At 44.6% G+C, this 19,671-nt stretch overlaps 1 protein-coding gene across 2 annotated transcripts in view; it reads left to right on the top strand.

The window, feature by feature from the left end:
* The first annotated feature begins 533 nt into the window (after positions 1–533).
* CDIP1 (cell death inducing p53 target 1) overlaps positions 534–19,671 on the top strand; it is a 227,848-nt gene continuing 208,710 nt past the window's right edge. The window contains exons 1-2 of one of the 2 annotated variants that reach the window (XM_085628407.1): positions 534–698; positions 4,693–4,772. The gene's annotated coding sequence lies outside the window, so the exon portion shown is untranslated. Of the gene's footprint in view, positions 699–4,692; positions 4,773–11,524; positions 11,689–19,671 lie in introns of those variants that run through there. The other variant, XM_085628408.1, reaches the window with a different exon arrangement.

Here is a 19,671-nt window from a genome sequence, read left to right on the forward strand (position 1 = left end):
CCAGTAGATCCGGCTTATGAATACACTTTCAAGCCGAACCTAAAAATCACTGTATGTTAAAGACTGCACTCCTAGCATCTATGCTGCTGCCAGAGGAAAACGCCATATATTATCTCGTTATCTAAGACGTACACTTGCATAGCATTGCAATGGCATGTGTGCGCCTCTAATAGGTCAAGCTCAGGCAGCTGCGTAAAGGGCGAAGTCTTAAGATTGGAAAGGTCTTTACATACACCGCTACTTTTAACCATGTGTTGCGACTGTGTATAGCATATGCTGATTGTCCCACTATTTGATTTAGGGCTCTTGCCCTGTACACTTCCCTGCTCAGTTTACGTTTAAACGCTATCTCAAGCATTGGCTCCTGCAGTTCTCTAGTAGAACTCAGCCGTGTGGCATCCTATGTCACAATGCTTGTAACCCTGGGATACCACAGCTCCCGCTAATGCTCAGCCGTGCCAATAAAGCATCCCAGTGTTGTATTGGGCTGCGCTTAGCTGCTGCACGTCCAGGCTCCGTCACTGCCAGGGGGCGGGGCTAGTGACGCGGCGTTGAGATGTTGACTTTGCTCTGAGGGGCCGCTTCGAGCTGTCAGTGAACCGGCGCCTGGGGCCGACTCCAGCCAGCCGGAGCGAGCAGGTGCGCGGCTGGGAGAAGCTGGGAAACCTCGGAGGCCCTTGCTGGCGGGATCGCTGCTGGTTAGTAGGCTCGTCCTCACTGCGGCTCAGTCTGATTCTACTCTGCCCCCGATATGCACCCTCTCTTGGCACCTGCTGCCCGCTGCCCCCGGAGTGCGCGGCGATGCCTTCTGTGACCCAGGCCCCGGCCTGCACCGACAGCCGCAGCAGTCAGAATGACTCTTGCATGCGCGGTGCCAAGGCCGGCCTGTCACCCCCACCCCTCTCCGACAACTGCCATCTCGCACCCGTGCCGCTGCCAGTCAGAGGAGTGTGGCGGGCTCTCCGTATAGAGTGACCCACTGCCTCACGGGGATTGCGAGTCTGTCCCAGCCACTGGGGCTCATAACCCCACCACCCCTGGGGTGCCTGGCTGAATACACCGCAGCTCCGGGGAGTGGGTACTGAGCCCATCACATTTGTGGGGCAACCTCATTGAGCACTGCACCCAACACCGCTGTCTGTGAGGCTTGTCACGCACCACAAATGTTGTGTCCTTAGCTCCCCCTGAGCACTAGACCGACTTCAGCTCTGGGAGGGAGGGAGGGCGAAGACACCACTGCTCTAGGGGAGTTACTGTACCTTTAGCACTATCATCTCCACAACTCTGGGGTGGGGGTCGCAGACACCACTGCCATGGGGGCGTTAAGGTACCTTTAGCACTACACTTACCATAACTCTGGGGTAGGGGACGCAGACACCACTGCCCTGGGGGCGTTACTGTACCTTTAGCACTACACTTACCACAACTCTGGGGTGGGGGTCGCAGACACCACTGCCATGGGGGCGTTAAGGTACCTTTAGCACTACACTTACCATAACTCTGGGGTAGGGGACGCAGACACCACTGCCCTGGGGGCGTTACTGTACCTTTAGCACTACACTTACCACAACTCTGGGATGGGGGACGGAGACACCGTGCTCTGGGGGCGTTACTGTACCTTTAGCACTACCATCACCACAACTCTGGGGTGGGGGACGCAGACACCACTGCCATGGGGGCGTTACTGTACCTTTAGCACTACACTTACCACAACTCTGGGGTAGGGGACGCAGACACCACTGCCCTGGGGGCGTTACTGTACCTTTAGCACTACACTTACCACAACTCTGGGGTAGGGGACGCAGACACCACTGCCCTGGGGGCGTTACTGTACCTTTAGCACTACCATCACCACAACTCTGGGGTAGGGGACGCAGACACCACTGCCCTGGGGGCGTTACTGTACCTTTAGCACTGTACTTACCACAACTCTGGGATGGGGGACGCAGACACCGTGCTCTGGGGGCGTTACTGTACCTTTAGCTCTACACTCACCACAACTCTGGGTTGGGGGCTTGAAGGCTGAATAAAGCACTGCTCTGGGGTGCTTGGCTGCCCATTGGGCGCTACACCTACCACAGCTCGAGGGGTGGGGGGCTTAGCTGCCCTCCAGGCATACGCTCCATGAGGTTGGCCGCACAAACCATGGCTCTGGTGGCTTGGTTCCCTAGTAGGCACAACACCCACCAGCTAGTTGCTGCTTGGCTCCCCACTGGACATTACAGCCATCACAGCTCTACGTGGCTTGCCTCACCACCGACCTCCTCACCAATCTCAGATCTAGGATGGGGTTTGACTGTTGATTTGATTTCGCTGAGAGGGCATAGATTCTTTTGTACAACTGTAATTATCCAATACTCCCTTTCTCTGCTTTTTGGCGTTTTCCCAGTGCTGCGGCGCCCTTGGGCGCCAAAGCCACCTATGGGAATGATGTTGAGGCATGGTATGATCCCATTTTTAATACCCAATTACGATTTTTTTTCTGGTGCAATGAGTAATAATGGCCCAAAATGGAATTTTTGATTGGTCTTACTGGATCTAGAAAAGTGTTCTGTGTATATGGTGTATGGTGACATACGTTCATACATAGGGTCGATAATGTCCCTCGCTTGCAACTCCTGTTTGAGCAAACAATTATTGCAGTTAAAACTCAATATTGTTACTACTGTACCAAACTAAAGCCAATACTGACAAGCTAATCAAAACGAATATGAACATTTACTTAAAGGATATTTAAATGACACTGAGCGAGCATTAATCGGAAGCAAACACTAGGCAAATACACCTCTAGCTCCTGATCAGGCTCCGGCAGGAGAGCTTTTCGTCTTTTTTTTTGAAGATGCCAAGCCTTAACCAGTTGATACTTGATTGTGTATCTTTCTCCTCCATCTATTTACATACAGACGGCCTCCATGTATCTTACCATGTGACTAGTGAGCCTTCACCCGCTCATCTAGTGCTGCCAAGAGGCCTTGGCAAAATGTTTTCCACAATAAATATCAAGTACATAAATGACTAAATAACATTTTGATTTAACAGTAACACTTCTGTATTGTACCCAGTACCCGGCTAAAACATTGGAGTAGGCTGCGCCAGTTGCGTTTGTCCTTGCAGGAAACACAATCGAAGAGATCTCTGGCACTGACAGGGGGTACAAGCTGCAGTACTCTTGCTATCAGTGACCTGAAACTGAGGTATGCAAAAACAACAGTTGATGGACAGAATGCAGATCAATGTCATACTTCACCCCAGTACAGAGATCTGGGCCTAAATCCATCGTTTTTTTGCTCACCATGCCATTCCAGTTTGAACCCAGCCATATGCAAATCAGCCTTGACCCTGTGCCTCATGGGAACAGTCCAGCTCGAACTGCCAAGCTAGGTCCTCCCTGGACTGGAAACAAGCATCCTAGGACCGGTTTCGGGGTTTCACCCCTCTTCAGCCAGGATAGCTTGATTCCAGTGGCATGGAGAGCACGGGACTCACGTCTGAGCATACCCGTCCCACCTGGGGTGACAAATGCCCTAAGTGGGATGGGTATTCCCAGACGTGGGACCCGTGCTCACTACGCCACTGGAGTCAAGCTATCCCGGCTGATGACGGCTGATAGCCAGAAACCGGTCCTAGGATGCTTGATTCCGGTCCAGGGAAGACATGGCTTGGCAGTTCGGGCTGGACTGTTCCCATGAGGCACAGGGTCAAGACTGATTTGCATATGGCCATGTCTAAACTGGGGTGGCGTAGTGGGCAAAAGAACGATGGATTTAACCCAGATCTCTTGACTGGGGGAGAATGTCTGCATTCTCAGCATTCCGTCCATCATCTGTTTGTTGTAACGCTGAAACTGAGGTATAGCATCATGGCAACTGGGGTTGGGAGTGTGGTGGGCAGCAGATGTCGATGCATTCAGACCACGTTCTGATTCAGGCTTGCAATTGGAGGAACAATTTTCATGCACACTTCATTTTACCTTCCTATGACTGAAGGTGTTGAAGGTCCTCCTTGTCCATAGTGATGCCTTAGGGGACTCTGGGGAGGCGCAGAATTGAGATTGGTGCCTGTTCTGCATTTCCCAGATGGTGTGAAGAACTGCAATTGCTGGTTGCTCCAAAGGAAATTTTTAGTTGGAAACCTGGGCCAAAAGTAGCTTAGTAGATTGGACATACAGAGGACTAGTGTATAAACTACTAGCTCAGATCTCTGTAATATAATCTCAACTGTACTGCCTTTTTATAAGAGTTAAAATTAGTATAATTGAGTTAGGTGATAAGAACACCCAAAAGTGTATATTCCACTTTTTGCGTTATGTATATAAGGTCAGCCAAGATTAGTGTTTGCATTAGATTTCTTTTCACAAACTGGTATTGTCAATTAAATCTAAGTATGTTTTCGATTGGACGTTTGAGTAATTAGGTACTCTTACGACGTATCAACTCATATTAGTGACTAAGGTAGCAAAAGTGAGATAGGTGTCATATCTTGCACATTGAAATTAACTTTATGAAGTCTCAGAAAAAAAGACTGGATGTTCTATTCATTATCATCCAGTGGTTGACAGATAACTCATGACTAATCATATTGTAAGTTCAGTTTCCCAAAGTTCATCTCTTTAACCCCATTGAGTGTTGTATGTCACACAGAGTAACACTATTAGCATGTATTTTAACAATTAACAGGATATGTTCTTCCTAGGCTGCTGAAGAAGAAGCCATATCAAGGTTTGCCTCTCAGATCACAGCACTAATTGTCAAGTAATCACAATTTTTCTTAAGGTAAGTCTCACTACCGCTTGATTTCTCAATGTTTGGGTCAGTCTCGGGTATGTTGCTTTTTTGTTCACACTTCTACCCTTTGATCTCACTGGACAGGGCTTGGGGGTGGATACTCATTGTGATGGCAGAGGGTTTGCCACCAGATCACCCCCTGTTGACTACCAATTATGGGTGCGTAGAGCCATCCACCAGAGGTTCTGCATTGTAATGTACTGTATGTTGACTATGTTTGGTTTTGAATAATAGGCCAGGGGGTAATTTTCCTCCAAGGTATCTGATGTGCTGCAGCAAGTATTTTATTCCTTTCTGTAGAACCTCTGCCGTGGGGAGTTGTGGAATGTATGGGGGAGGTTTGGGAGATGGTTGATGGCAGAGCTGTGGGATGTGTCACTGCACTAATTGCTCCTGATACGTGAAATAATCATCTCAACTTACCCAGACACGTGGAGCTTCTTTCCCCAACATGTTGGTGGTAGGATAGAAGAACACGCTCATGAGCAGCCTCCGGATATCAGCTGTCCCATTTTGGCCATAAGTTACAAGGAATCAGTATTAGGTCGAAGCTATGAATTTCAGTCATCACTGCAAGGTGTAGAAACATTATTTGGGATGTGCATCAGTATAGCTTTCCAGTATCCAGTGGTGATTGCGGTTCAGCATTAGTGTTAACATACATCTGCAACTGTTAGTGGATACGCGCAGGATCAAGTGACAAGCAGTGAGGCCTGTGGGCGTGTTTATGTCCAAACATCTCGTGCTGCATCTTCAGAAAGTGACGTGAGGCGTCAAACTGAAGCAAGCCTCCTTACATTGGCATCCTAGCAAGCTTCGCAATATTATTACTTATGGGTTCTCTTTAATCAGAACAACGCACTGTGAAGGAGTTGACATATTCTTAGCAAACAGCGTGACCCAAAATAGGATTCTCTGACATTAAGCAACACTGTATGTTCTCAACTATTTGTTTTATGGAATCGCACTACTGTGCAAAAAAATAATACTTTTTTGCTATTTTTAACAAAGTTTAATTTGCATGCCATGCTTTTATCCAACGGGCATATGCTTTCTGAAAGAGCCCAGTGAAGTAAGTACTATACTGTCTTAGTATTCCAGGCAAATAGCTTGATAACTTTCACCTTCTGTACCCTATCAACTTTTCTACATTAAGAATTGTTTTGGGAAACATTTGTGATACGTGGCAAATACTTACATTGGTTAGCAGTGCAATTCCACTATATTTTGTTCAATTGGCTGGTGATCCACCTATGGGATGGGTAGTGTGCTATCTTATTTTCCTAGCATATGTGGTAGTATTTGAGGGTGAGGTGCACTTTCTATATTTTTAAAGAATTTTCTTCCTTTAGATGTTCTTTCAGAATGCCATTAAGCTAGATCTGGAATCAAAATGAACACCATGATGGAGAGATTTACATTGTACTCACGGACTCAAATACAGGATAAATCCATTGACGTCTATGTTTCCGCATTAAGAACTTTAGCTATGTCTTGTGAATTTGAGTCTCTCGTGTATGGTCAAGTTCCAAGAGCTGAAGTGATAGAACGTTCAGAAGAGATTATGGATAGGCACAGAGTTGACTCCGAATGCGACTGTAAACACTGCCAAGGAATTGAGAAGTCAGAGAAGTTTATACAAGTAATAAGATTCCAAGGAGCAAGATGGGTTGAAGTAGGTGTGAATATTAGTGATGTGAAGAATTTTTCGAACAGTGAAAACAAAAAACGACACTGACATCAAAGAAACTGAGAAGAAAAGCGTTGTCATGTTCACATATGGCAGTCTGCATCATGTGGGACATTTCAGTGGGTACCCAGCCATGGACAAAATGTGTAACTGTTGTTTAAAAGAGTAGTCATTTTGGCAGAGAATGAATGGCTAGTGTGGGTAATTAGGTTAAGTGCACCACATTCGAGGAAAAGGTGGAACCAAGTCTTAGCCTTAATGTTACTCTTTGTGTGAAAGGGAAGGGGTACAGTGGTTTCCCAAATGTTTTATTTATATTGATGGCAAGGAAGTATCCATGATGGTAGATTTGTGTGTGGTTTCAGCGTCATTGGCAAGTCCTTGATATTGGAGATGTAGGGTGAAAGATATCAGTCTGATCGATACACTGGCTACAAAATAGGTTGGAAAGTTTTTGGTTTTTTTTGAAAATCGAGTTTGTGGGCAGGAAAACTGTAGAACGATCTAGGATGAGTTTAAGGTTGATGCAGTTCTGGGTTGGCCACACCAACAAGAGGTGGCCATTTGTTTATCCCAGTGCTTCTAACCTGTGTATTCTGTGTGTGACAATGCAAAGTATTTTTTTTTCTCGAAAAATACGTTTACTAATGTTTTCTAGAAGAATTTGGGGAAGTTTGTGATATTTAAGCATAAATCATTTTAAAAGCAATGCCATGCCAGTTAGACATATGGTTTGTAACTTCCCTTTGGCCTACTGGGAAAACATAAGAGTAATTCTAGAGGATCTGTGTTCTAAGAAGATCGCTGAGATAACAAAATCCTCATAGTGTTTTTCTCCCATGGCTATGTCGTTAAAATGCTCTGGTGAACTGCGATTGTGCATTGATTCATGCAGTCTCAATGAGGAAAATAAGATAAATAGGCACCTGTTGTATATTCACCATGAAATGGTCCCGCCACTTGAAGGGACCACCATGTTTTTTACAGTGAATCTTGCAAGTGTTTATCGCCAGATTGGATTATATCAGGAATCGCACAGCTTTTGTCACACTTGAAAGAATGTTCCAGTTTTTAGGAATGCATTTTGGTCTAGTAAGTGCAGCATCAGCATTCAAATGCCTTATAAAGGAGACACTTAATGGAGTTACTGGTTTAGTGGTTTTCCAAGATGATGTATTGATGTATTGATATTTGGAAGGACAGTGAGGAGCATGACAAAAATGTACAAGTTATTTTGAGTGTAGTGGAGAGTAAATATTTGACATTGAGGCTTTCTAATTGTAATCACAAGTGTGAGAGAGTAGAGTATATGGGCCATCAAATTTCCAATGAAAGTATCAAATCCAAACAAGTCACCTTCTGGACCTCCTGTGAAGCTTAGCTTGTTTACTATACTTTTGATTGGATGACTTGTTCTCTCCTCTGTTTACATTTAGGGAATTCCTTTTTTTTATTTTGCTTTCAGCACTCCACGCCAGCTAATGTGTTTTCTTGCTAGATCCCTTGTGTGCTGCTTTGCCACTTAAATCCTGAGCCCCCCATTCTGTGTTTCTCCCTCCTTTCCTTCTTTCTCCCCAGCTCCTCTGTGCTTCCCCCACCACCCCACTCAGTTTTGTCTCTTTTCTCTTTGTATGCTCCCCGCCCAGCTCCTCCGTTGCCCTTACCCTCTTCGTAGGAGCCGTAGCAACATAGAATAATAGTCTGACCTGGGGAAACCGGCCTCTAATCTGGTTATTCCAGAATGTCTTTCCATTGATCAATAAAGAACAGTTTTAATATGCAAAAATGGAAAGTGTTCTTTATAAAGTCCAACACCTTGCTTTTCACTATGATGTACCCCAATGGCTGTAACTTTTTCTAGGGTTCAGAAAGAAAAGTATTTTTGTTGGGTTGGGCTAATTACTCATTTTGTCTTACCAGTTAACTTGAACCTCTTGGGATGGTCACTGTTGTAGTGGAGATAGACTCCTGTTATCTAACAAGGACGTTGCTGTGGCCCTATTTAAGCAGTTTCCTTAGAGGCAGATGGCGGGCACGTTTGGCCACCTCTGAATCCTAGATTACAAACTATAAACAGTTCAGGATGGTACTATTTTTAGCCTCACCTGGGATATTCTGGGTACTAAACCACAGTCAATTATATGACTTATGATTCAATGTGATATATCTGGTCCAGATGCATATTAGCCTTGGCGAAGCTAAACCCTACCTACAGTGTTACTGTGGTGGGAAATTACAATGAAATATGTGTCTAATGATCTCTTCCAAATATAACAAAAAGATAAGGTAGATACCACACCCTCTCTGACTGCATAAGTGAAAATAAAAAGAAAATGTAGGTGGGTCGGAGAATGGTGACTTTTGCTCACATTCATGCTATTACAGGGATGTTCAATTCAGAACTGCTCATAAGGTACAGTACAAGTTTCATTGAATTATGTGAATATGACTGCCTGTTGCCATTGCTTCTACATCCTCCTAGAGTTTGGAGCAGACCCTCTTTACTGAGAGTATGTAGTTCAATTCTCCCTAAATAATTCCTATGATAGGTACATTGTCTGCCCTTCAGGTATCTCTGGTCTGTTCTCAATTTTCTTATTACTCTAGTATAGTTTGCTACCCTTCAGAACCCACTTCTCACCTTGCGCTAATAAATCCGCAGCTTGTCAGCAGCACCAATTTACCTGACTTCGTAATTAACAACAAACATCTCTTCAAAACATGTTTCTGTAAAAGGAAACCACCTATAAAGTCTAACTTACGTTTAATGCAAAATAGCCAGCAAGCAGCCAAAAACAATGCAAGGCAATTTCCATTTTAATGGACAAAGGTTCACCTTTACTGAGTTGGAGCAAAATTCTTGCTATTTTTTATACATTTTCTCACAATGCATGTGAATAGGACTGGGGCCATGTGTCAGAACATGAACTCAAACATAATGACTAATGAGCAAGTGCCTGGATCCTATTGTGGGAAGGAATGTAAACTCAACTACTTTCTAAATTTCTTGCTTCCTTGTGCCAACCTCAGAAAGAGACTAAGCTTTACTAACATATTTCAGTAAATGTGCATTGTGAGACATGGATTACATTTAAAATGTTTGTAAGTGTGCAAGAATACCAAGGGCCCGATCTAGAGTTTGGAGGGCAGAGTAATGTTCGTCAGTTTCGAATGAGTAAATTACTCCGTCACCATGTGGGACATCCCATCCCCAAATCTAGAGATGTTCGCCGGCCCAGCGGACATCTCTTAACATTGGCAGGGACCACTGCCATGTCAGTTCCTGTCAGGGTTGTAAATGTTTGATGCGTGGTTGTGTCAAACAAGATAGTTGTCGTCAAACGTTTACATAGTTGTATTTTTTTTTTTAAACTCCCAAAGTAGAAGTTTGTTTTTCAAAATAGTAAAAGTAATGAACTCCACACCATGGGTGTTATCTACCATTTTTACTCTCCCCAACCCCCAGGTTTTACTTGGTGGTGATGGACTGCAAAAAAAAGCAAAAGCCATCCAACTGCTCACTTTAAATTGGGGAAATTGTTGGATGGCTAACCTCTCACCACTCGTACTCCATCGGAGGTGTATGCCAGCGACAAAGCCAGCGTAGGCTCCGTGGTTGACCTAATGGCGATTTGTCACCTTCTATTCACTGATCGTTATGCAGGCCACCCTGTAGCATTTATGCTTCATACCTACTCATGTGACTGTTCCATTGCAGTTTCCAATTGCTAACTATGAATTCGTGGATTTATAGTGTAACTTTATGATAAGCCAGTTTTATGAGTTGAATGGTATATATCAGTGGTTCTTAACCTTCTGACATCTGTGGACCCACCCGCCTTGATAATAATTGGAATCCAGGGACAGCCCCCCACCCCCCACTGAATCTTTATGGAATCCAAAGACCCCCTACTGAGTTTTTATTGGAATCCAGAAACCCCCACCCAATCACTACTGGCATCTGCTGAACCCAACCTTAGCCATTTCGATGATTTTAATGGGAAAGTTGGATTTTCTCTAAATTCCATTATGGCAGCCCATAGTCCATAGTATACTGTGTTTGATCCACTTGCAATGCTCCCACGAACAAATCTGAGGTTACTAACTTAATTTGTAGCCTCCAATTTTGAATTCCTTTACATTGACAGAACGCTTGAATTTTTTAAATGTATTGTTAACCTGCTTTTTTATGTAAACTTTATTAATCTGTTAATATTATTTAAGCTTCTAAGCAGTCGCGGATCCCCTGAATAGGTGCCTCCGCCCATCATCAACGGGGTCCCTGGACCACAAGTTAAGAACTGCTGGTATAGAATGTATAGACTGTAATTCAAGGTGTGACTGTATGTGCCAACCCCCTACTTTTCCACTCCCCTGACTAAACAATCAGATTGTGATTGTGAACTTTTCTTGGTAACTGTTTCTGTATTGTCAAACTGAAAATTATAAATACGATTTAAAAAAAAAAAAGGTTTCATGTATGGTTCAGAACTGCAAAACAAGTAACTTTCAAATGAACACTTAGCCCTCGAAAGATGACCGTAGAAAGGGGTGAGAAGTAATGGGGAGATTTCAAGGGAGTGTGGTTCATTACTCTGCTTTCTGCCCAGTGAATTTGTGTCCTTGAAGGAGTTGTCAAAGTGCCTGGGGGACATTGACCCTATTATCTCTGATGCATTGTATCATCTGCTGTTGCGTACCCAAATAGCTGGCGAAGAACCAGAAAGTCTATGTTTAAGTCAACACCGAGGCAGTCACATGCAGGGTTACTTTTGTTTTGAAATGAAACTGAAAACAAATTACTCTGAAGAAAAATATATAATTACCCCTGTTTCCTACATAGAGGGTTTGCCAACCCTTTTACAGGGTGAGGCCATATTTCGAACACCTAAAATATCAGATTTTTGTTTCTGGTCCTGGCCTTTTGTTGTCAGTCAACAATGATGCCATGTTTAGTTGTCAAGGAACCAGTTGTAGCTGACCAGCCTACCATATGCTGGCTGTGTCTGCATTCCAATGGCCTAACTTTCTGTCAGGGAGAACTTAGAGAGGGACATTCTGTGGCGTTATTTGGGGGAGACCGTAGCAGGAGACGAAGCAGGGAGAGCTGGCTGGATCTAAGAGCCCCCCGTGTCTTCGACGAGTCGTCCTAGCTGGATGGTCTGGGCTTTGTATGTTGAAGAGTGAAAATGCCGAAATAAGAGAGCAGAGCAGGTGAGTGCGAATTACAGCACATCATGTTATGTTTTTCTTTCTGTTTATACCTCTTATAATCTCATGTTTTGCTTGACTTTTATTTCACTGGATGCACGTGCTGTCCTTTATATACTATGCCAGTGGGAAGTGTTTCTAGATCTTTCAGGTTTTCATCCCCTTTAGATTGCATTGCCTAGACCGTACTGCATTTGTAATGGCTAGGTGTTTGTCTCAACAAAAGCTGCACCTACCTCGTATCTGGTGGTCCTTTCAGTTGTGCGAGGAACGTCTTGTCTGTCATGCAGCTATTGAACTTCTCTCCTTTTAACATTAGTGCCAAGCCGTTGTCTTCGGCATTAGGGTCGGACTGGTACAGAAAATAAGCCCGGGCACCAAAATATGTGTCCCCTTGTTCAGCGGCCGCTCCTCTGTTAAGGCAGAGGAGCGTCATCCCCCTGCTGTGAGCGCAGCAGGTACTTACAGAATAATAAAATTGTCATTACCATTTTATCATTCTGTGTGCCACCAGCCGCGCTAGCTCAAATGTGATGGTGGGGGCGGAGCAGACAGATTCCTGCGTATTGCAGAGTGACTTCTCAGTGCGCATGACAGACAGCCAGCCCAGTCTGTCATGCGCACTTTAAAGCCTGCAATCGCAGTGCTGTAAAACAGCCGAGGGATTGCAGGCACCAGCCCCCATCCTCAAAATGACCGCTAGGTTAGCCTGCTCCAACCAATCCTGGAGCTGCTTTCAGCTGCTCGGGATTGGTTGGATTCGTATTCAGGAAGTAAACCACCTTCCTTCCAGCTCATCGTCGGGAGAGGGGTGGGGAGGGGAGGGGAAGGGAGAGGAGAAAGGCAACATATAGGTGAGTTTTAAGGCACTCTTCGCCCACCTCTTTTCACAGTTGCTAGCCGCCCGCTAGACCATAAGGACCACAAACTGTCATAACAAACATTTGCAATGCTGTAGGTCTTGCATTAGTGAAAGTTTGAGCTCTTGGTGTTGTAAATGATGTTTATTAGACCTTTTTTTTGTTGTAAAAAAATATCCCAGCAACAGCATAAGTAATAAAAGAAAATCCATGAAGCAAGGAAAGGGTGACGTACCACAGGCTGTTACTAGGTGTCCCTGTGAAGGTGCAAAGAGACCTCTATTAGTCACATATGGTACTGCATCTTTAATGCAATTATAAAGAGAAAGATTGCAGCTAAGCATACTTTTCCATTTGTTTTTATTGGAAGTGAGATTTTTGTTAGCTTGCATTTTAAAAATGCACCATTGTTGTTTATTTAGAAATAATATATTTTGCACCTGTGAACAGGGCTCTGGGTATGAGGTAAAATGCGTCTGGATTGAGGACTAAGAAATGCACACTGCCACTTTACTTTGTGAAATAAAGCTCTGGAAGTTCGAGATCTGGCTTCTACAATTTTCTTTTCTTACTAGACAGATTACGGGTACTTCCTTCTCGTGTGTGAAGTCGCCCTGTTGGGTCTACGGCTCCCTTAATGGAGGAACTTACCTGTGTGGTAAAGGCATATGCGTAGTAAAAGGCATATGCTTGTTAAAACATGCGTTGTAAAAAATGTGTGGTAATTGCCAGCGTTGTAATGTCATACAACTCTGCCTAATTGCCCTATAAGCCAGCCCGACCCTGTTCGTCATGCTGGGCTCTTTCCCACCTAGGGCTTAGAAACGGCACCAATACTTTTGAAACGCTATCTGCTTCGCTTTGACTCCCCCCTCTCTAGTGAGTCTTGCTTGAGTTCCAGGTTAACAGGACTGTGTATTTCTATAATGGTGGATGTGCCTCATAAATATGTATTGTTTACTTGGCATTTGTATGACGCACAGTCTGCCGTTAATGTGACAGTGTGGCACTTTCGGCATTTGGGTATTGGACCAGGGTGCCTGCTGTAGATATTTTAAGGTTCTTCAAAAGGCAACAAGACAGGGTAGAGATTGACAGTTCACAGTGGCATGTATATGGGGCAAATGGCCTACTGGGGTGTTTGGAGTTTTCAGGGCGCTGATAAATCACCAACCCTCTTTCTTGTATATGCCTTCCAGAGGGCAGAGCAGAAGATCAGCAGTCAATTGCATTCTCAATATTGGAGTGCCTGAACAGCTTGCATGGTCTCCACCTTTACCCTGGATGCCTTTCGAATTTTACTTCCATTTGGGAATTGAAGTCTTTTAGAAAGCTGTGTTTCCTGTTTCCTTTGCTATTCCATATTTAGCATTTTATACAAAATGTGACTGTCAACGGTACCTTATGTAAATAAAGCATTGAAAGCACCATTCCGAGCTTCTGCCCTCACCTCAAGCACTTAGCTCTTCTGTGGTGGATGGCCCCTCTCCCTTGAATAAATTGGACAGGTCTGTTACTGAGCAACCCACACTCACTACTTGTCTATCACACCCGATCACAACAGACTCTTCCCCTGGAATAATACTGAACTGGTCTGTTACTGAGCAACTCATACTCTCGTTCTGTCTACCACTCCTGATCACAAGAAAGTGGAATAGGGGAGTCACCAAGTTCATGTCTGTGCCCACACTGGAGCCTTAACCTAAATGGTATAAATTATCTAATAGGGGCAAGTGCCATTATGGAGGGCCAAGGGGATACTGTCTTCATCCTTCTTTACTATGTTGGCTCCACCAGCATACACGCGCACACATCATCTTTCAGCTATTGGCGAACAAAAATTGGGAAATCTTCTCTGCTGCCTTAGTTTATGCTATATAAAAGATACCAAATGTAAACTGGTCAAGGTATTGCAGAGCTTTTCCATAACACGTAGAAAAGTCTTTAGTCATGCCTTCTCTAAGCAGCCAGGTTGGATTCCTGCAGTAGCCACCTAAATGTAGATAGTTTTTAATCAAAAAGCACAGTTGGTGCCCTCGAGACTGAAAAGTGCCCCGCCTTCTTCAAACCCTGACAGATCTTCATAGGTACTGATCTGTAAAGAACTGATCTCTTTGAAGGTATACCTACCCCAATTAGTTAAGACCATCATTGTGGATTGTAAGATATGTTTGGTAAGTTGAAGGTGTTTTCTAACAGATAGGCGGTGTCTATATTGGGTCGCAGTGTCTTTCCAATACCATAGTTACTAGGTCTCTGGCACACTTTTGCTAAGTTTCATGTGAATTCACTGGCTTATTATCTGGATCACCTCCACAGTGATGGTAGTCTTTCAGTAAAATTGGCCAATTATTATCTGATAGATACCTCTTTGTTCTCTGCAGCAGCTTTGTAACTCATCTTCACTCTAGACTAGAGAAAAGGCAAAATCCCAAGCAACCACAGTTTTTAAAATGTCAACAAGTGTCTGGCCTCTTCCTGGTGCATGAAGTTTCTAGCAGCGATGCAATTTGAGTTCTTTCATCTGCCTGGGCCCTTTCATCATTTTCTTGCCTTGCCATCTTCTTACCCGTTCTGCTTTCCACCTTCATTCCCCCATGTCGCACAGCTCTAATGAATGTCAGCTTACCCATTCCAACGTTGTGGAGGCATTCACAGCAAAAAAGACTCGACGGTTCAGCCATGCAGTGTGCTGCACTGAAATCACTGCATGGGCGAGTGCTCATAGAAAAGTGCATAGGAAAGAGTTCAAATGAAAATAAATGAGTAGTTCACCCTCTGCTACTTCGTTTTTTTTTAATGTCATATTTCCTAGCGAAAGTGAAACATTTTTTGGAACATTACATTTTTGACTGGAAAATATATAAGCGAAGCATTTCGAACAAATCATTTTCAACAATATGTCGTAATATGGAAGGGAAAGGGGTGCAGCAGGTGAAATAAAGGAGTAAGTTGGCATAGTGCGTTAAAAGCAAGGAGAAAGAGGGCAGAAAAAAGAGACAATGTGAGAAACAGGTAAATGCATGTAAACAATAGATGGCACCAAGGAGAGTGCATTTGCTATCTCATGCTTTAAACCCAGCTTGTTTCTTTCCAAGTGTCCTTCTCAGACTCACTGCCCTTGTCTAGAGTTATGCTTCCCACAGCAGGTAGCATCTAATGTTGGCTCAAGGAGTACCCGTAACATGGGTACAATCAAGTGTGAGATCCCTGTAACCTTTCTGAAGCGGCAGTTGAGAACAAGCAAAAAAATGTGTCCTAGAAACATCTTCACCTTGAACAACAGAAACTACAGTTCTACCCTTTAACCTTACCATCTTCCAAGTAGCAGTGTTGAGGAAGAACCAGTCAGTAGCACCTTGATAACAGGGCTCTTGGAATTGCTTAAAGTAAACCTGTCTACATCATCCTGACTTCATTGTCTGAGTCTCCACGCTCCACCACAGGAACATAGGCAACTTCCACTCTCCGAGGAAGCTATAACTCAGCCTCATCTTGCACCATGCCACAACTGGGGACTTCCAAAATTGATCCCACTTCGCTTTTGTAATTGATACTGTTAACCAAACTATGAGGGTAAACAACAGAAGACATCTACACCAGCATTTACAGAATCCCTTTATAGATGTTTTACCCTGTATACTCTCTCATGTTGCAATGATCATGAGGTTACTGCTACCTTCTAGAGCAAGCTAAATCTCTCCATAGTTCCCTATATTTCCATTCAGCCAGTACTTAATGATTCTAGCTAATGTTATCCAATGGGAGGAAAAACACACATAGCAAACAGGTACTTGCAGTCTGAGTTCAGGGGTACCCTCTGGGACTTATGGTCCTAAGGGGCCAAGATCCACAATACCACCAGCAGTTTCCTTTTACCGACCTGGTGTGTCCGGGTGCAGAGGTGCTGGTCAGGATGGTAGACTCGAGCACTACACCGTTCATGTCAAGGAACCTGAAACAAAGAGGCTGCAATGGGGATTTGTTGCAAGTCTGGCTGGACCCAAAGGGAGGCTCAAGTTGTCGGGATACCTAAGCCAAGGGGATGAAGTCAGAAGTCGTGAACCCGGGCTGGGGGGCTTGGATGCTTAGGTGCTTGGCCGGCTGGCCACTTAAGGCAGAGGGTCTCGCAGTTGTCGGTTGCCTGTACATAAGGAAAAAACAAGATAGCAGGGCCACTCTGGTCATGGGTCTTGTTGGTCCTGAAATCTTTCGTCGTGCAGGCAGGCTTCCAAGATGTTGTTGTTCGTGCTGGACGGCAAACAAGCCTTGGCTGGTGCAAGTGTGTATTCAGGGTATTGGTGCAGGGAGGGTGGGGCTCCTGGAGGGTCTTGTATCTCGAAACTTCACAGAGAGACGGAGCTGACCTCCTAGAGCCACGAAAACCTCCTTCTGAAGTATTGCTTTCTCGGTAGGTCCGATGGCCAACAAGACTGTGAACCAGGAAGATGGGGTTGGTGCTTGCAGACGGAGGGGGAGGCTCCTCTACCCCAAGGGAGAGGATAGCTGGTTTTCTAAGTCCTGGGCAGTCCTCCAAGCTGCAGGACAAGTTGGGTCTGTGCAATTGTTCAGGCGCAAGCAGAAAGGCAGGATTTTGCAGCACTTTCTGTGCAGGTCCTTGGTTCTCACAGTGTTGGCTTTTCTTTTGTCCTCTTCAGTTCTTAAGAAGTCAAATATGTATGCCCGTTGTCGGGGGATCCCTAAATACCTAATTTAAGGGCTGTTAGGGAAGTATATGGTAGTAGCCAATGGGTTACCTACTACTGTGATGACTACACCCTCTATATGATCACTTCCTGTGGGTAGTGGGCATAAACCTGACCCAAAAGTCTCTGTTTCACCAAAAACCAGGATGGTGAAACACTTCTTTGGCTTCCACTTCAGGTATTCCACCATAGGGATGTGACTAGCCTGAGAGTGAAGCACAGTTTCCGAATATCTAATTTTCCACCTGCTCTGGTGCCAAATGGGCCCCAGGTTAGGGGGTGGTGTTCCCCAGGTCTGCGGAGAAGTCGGGTCATAGTCAATTTTATTGTATATGTAATAAAAACCTTTACAAACAGTAAAGCATGAAGATATATGACTTCAAAATAAAAACATATGGTAAAGACATCGTTAAGTACCGGCAGCGGAGTCTTATTTTACTAAATATGTAAAAGACAAACCGAGCATCAGGTTATAGCAATAAGCATGATACGCAGAACGCAGACATGTTGTAAAACAGGTCTGCAATGGTGAGCAGATAGGGTTCTGCTGATCTATATTAAAAAAGTGGTTAAAACAACAGTCAGTGCATAAGATGAATCTGCATTTACGCAAAGGTTTACAGTATGCAAATTATGCAAAACGCAGGCCTAAGTGGGAAGCCGCAGATTAACAATCAAAGCTGAATGAGAACAGGGCATTGACAGTATATTGTTGTTGCAGGTCAGATCTAGGTCCAGTCAGTCCATTTTTTCTTAGAGCGGATCAGTGCAGAGAGTGGTAATAAATATTCTAAAAATGCGGGGCGATGGCCAGCCACAGGAAGTAGACCAGCAGATTTGATCATTTTTAAACTGTTATGAGCAGCAGTGTAAATGCAAAAGTGCAATGTGCAAGAAAGACGAATAACCTGGCTGAACCCCATCCGTGTGGACAGTGATGTGCAAACCACTGTATGATTTGTCTTTAGCTAGCCGTACAGCATTTAAGATTGTGTTACCGCTGCACTAGTGAGGTCGACAGGGTTCAGTTTAGTCGCAGCCACCCGGAGAAATTTAACAGTTTTGACGTTTAGTAGTGGATTAGATGGATTCAGGCTGGTGATGACTGCCTGCCAGCAAGTGCCCACTCCTAGCCAAATAAAGTCGTCACGGCGCAGAGTTTTCCTTTGCTGCAGCAGTTGGGGGCAGATACATAAAATGTGGATTAAGCTTTACTTTTTTTGTCTACATGAGCGGCAGCTTGTGTCGTGAGTAGCTGAGTGATGCCAGGACAGAAGGTGAGAATGGAAATTCCACTTGTCCAGTCTTAAGGCCACGAGTCGTGCTTTAATCCGTAAGGGGTAAGCACAGATAATGTAATATGACGATCTTGGGTCGTAGCGCTCTAGTTTGCACCAGATTAAGCCATGCATGGTGTCGGGTGGTGGCAATCTGAGTCTGTGGCAGAAGTTGAGGAAGAAGTTGCCTCTGACCCAGTGCTGTTTTGTGATGGAATACTTAAGTCTCACTTGTGCTGGTGACGCTCTCTTTAGAAGGCGGGGAGTGGCTTTGTAGAGTCTGGTAACCAGTTTATCTACTGACCCAGCTTCCCTGCCCAGGGTATTTTCACCCATAAGTTAGTGTTGGGATGATTTTTGCTTTCATCACTTGGAGTAAAGGATCGAGGCTAGGGCCTTGTAGCTTCAGAGTGATAGGTGAGAGAGTGAATATTAAGCTGGAGCCCTTGTTGTTTACGGAGCATAGAAGAGAAGTAAACCACGATTTGCCATCTAGAAAGATTCCCGGGTATTTGTAGCCCTTGTTGTGATCGAGCCCTTGAGCTGCCGCCTGTTAGCCAGATTTGGTTTTAGGCCGAATGAGACCATCTTGGTCTTTGCTTGATTAATTTCGAACATGTCCTTAACAGTGTAGACATGTGGAGTGGACAGTAGCTGTTGGAGGCTGATCTTAGTCTGACTGAGGAGCACAAGATCGTCTGCGTACAGCAAGTGTGTCATACTTTGGCCTCTTAGTTTGGGAGGGTGGCAGTTTGCTTCATCAAGTTGCTTTGACATGTAGGCTGTGTATAAGTTGAAAAGCATGGGGGCCATCAGGCAGCCTTGCTTCAGCCCGGAGTTTGTGGGGAGCCTCCTTGAAATACAGGAGCCTTCACCTAGGTCGATCCACACCCAGGTGTTGGTATACAGCTGTACTATTGCTCTCAACAAGGTGCCTGGTAGACCCTACCACAATCCTGCAATTTATTCCAAAGAGACCCTCTTGGTATACTATTGAAAGCGGCTTTAAAGTCCACAAAGCAGGATTAAAGTGCCCTTTTGCTTCTGATTGCTTTGTCACACATGAGTGCCAGAGCTATCAAATTTGAGGAGGTGCCACATTTATCTTCAAAGTTGCATTGATTCTTGGGTATGATCTGGGGT

This window comes from Triturus cristatus, chromosome 10 (genome assembly GCF_964204655.1).
Source record: "Triturus cristatus chromosome 10, aTriCri1.1, whole genome shotgun sequence".
Classification (NCBI taxonomy): domain Eukaryota; kingdom Metazoa; phylum Chordata; class Amphibia; order Caudata; family Salamandridae; genus Triturus; species Triturus cristatus.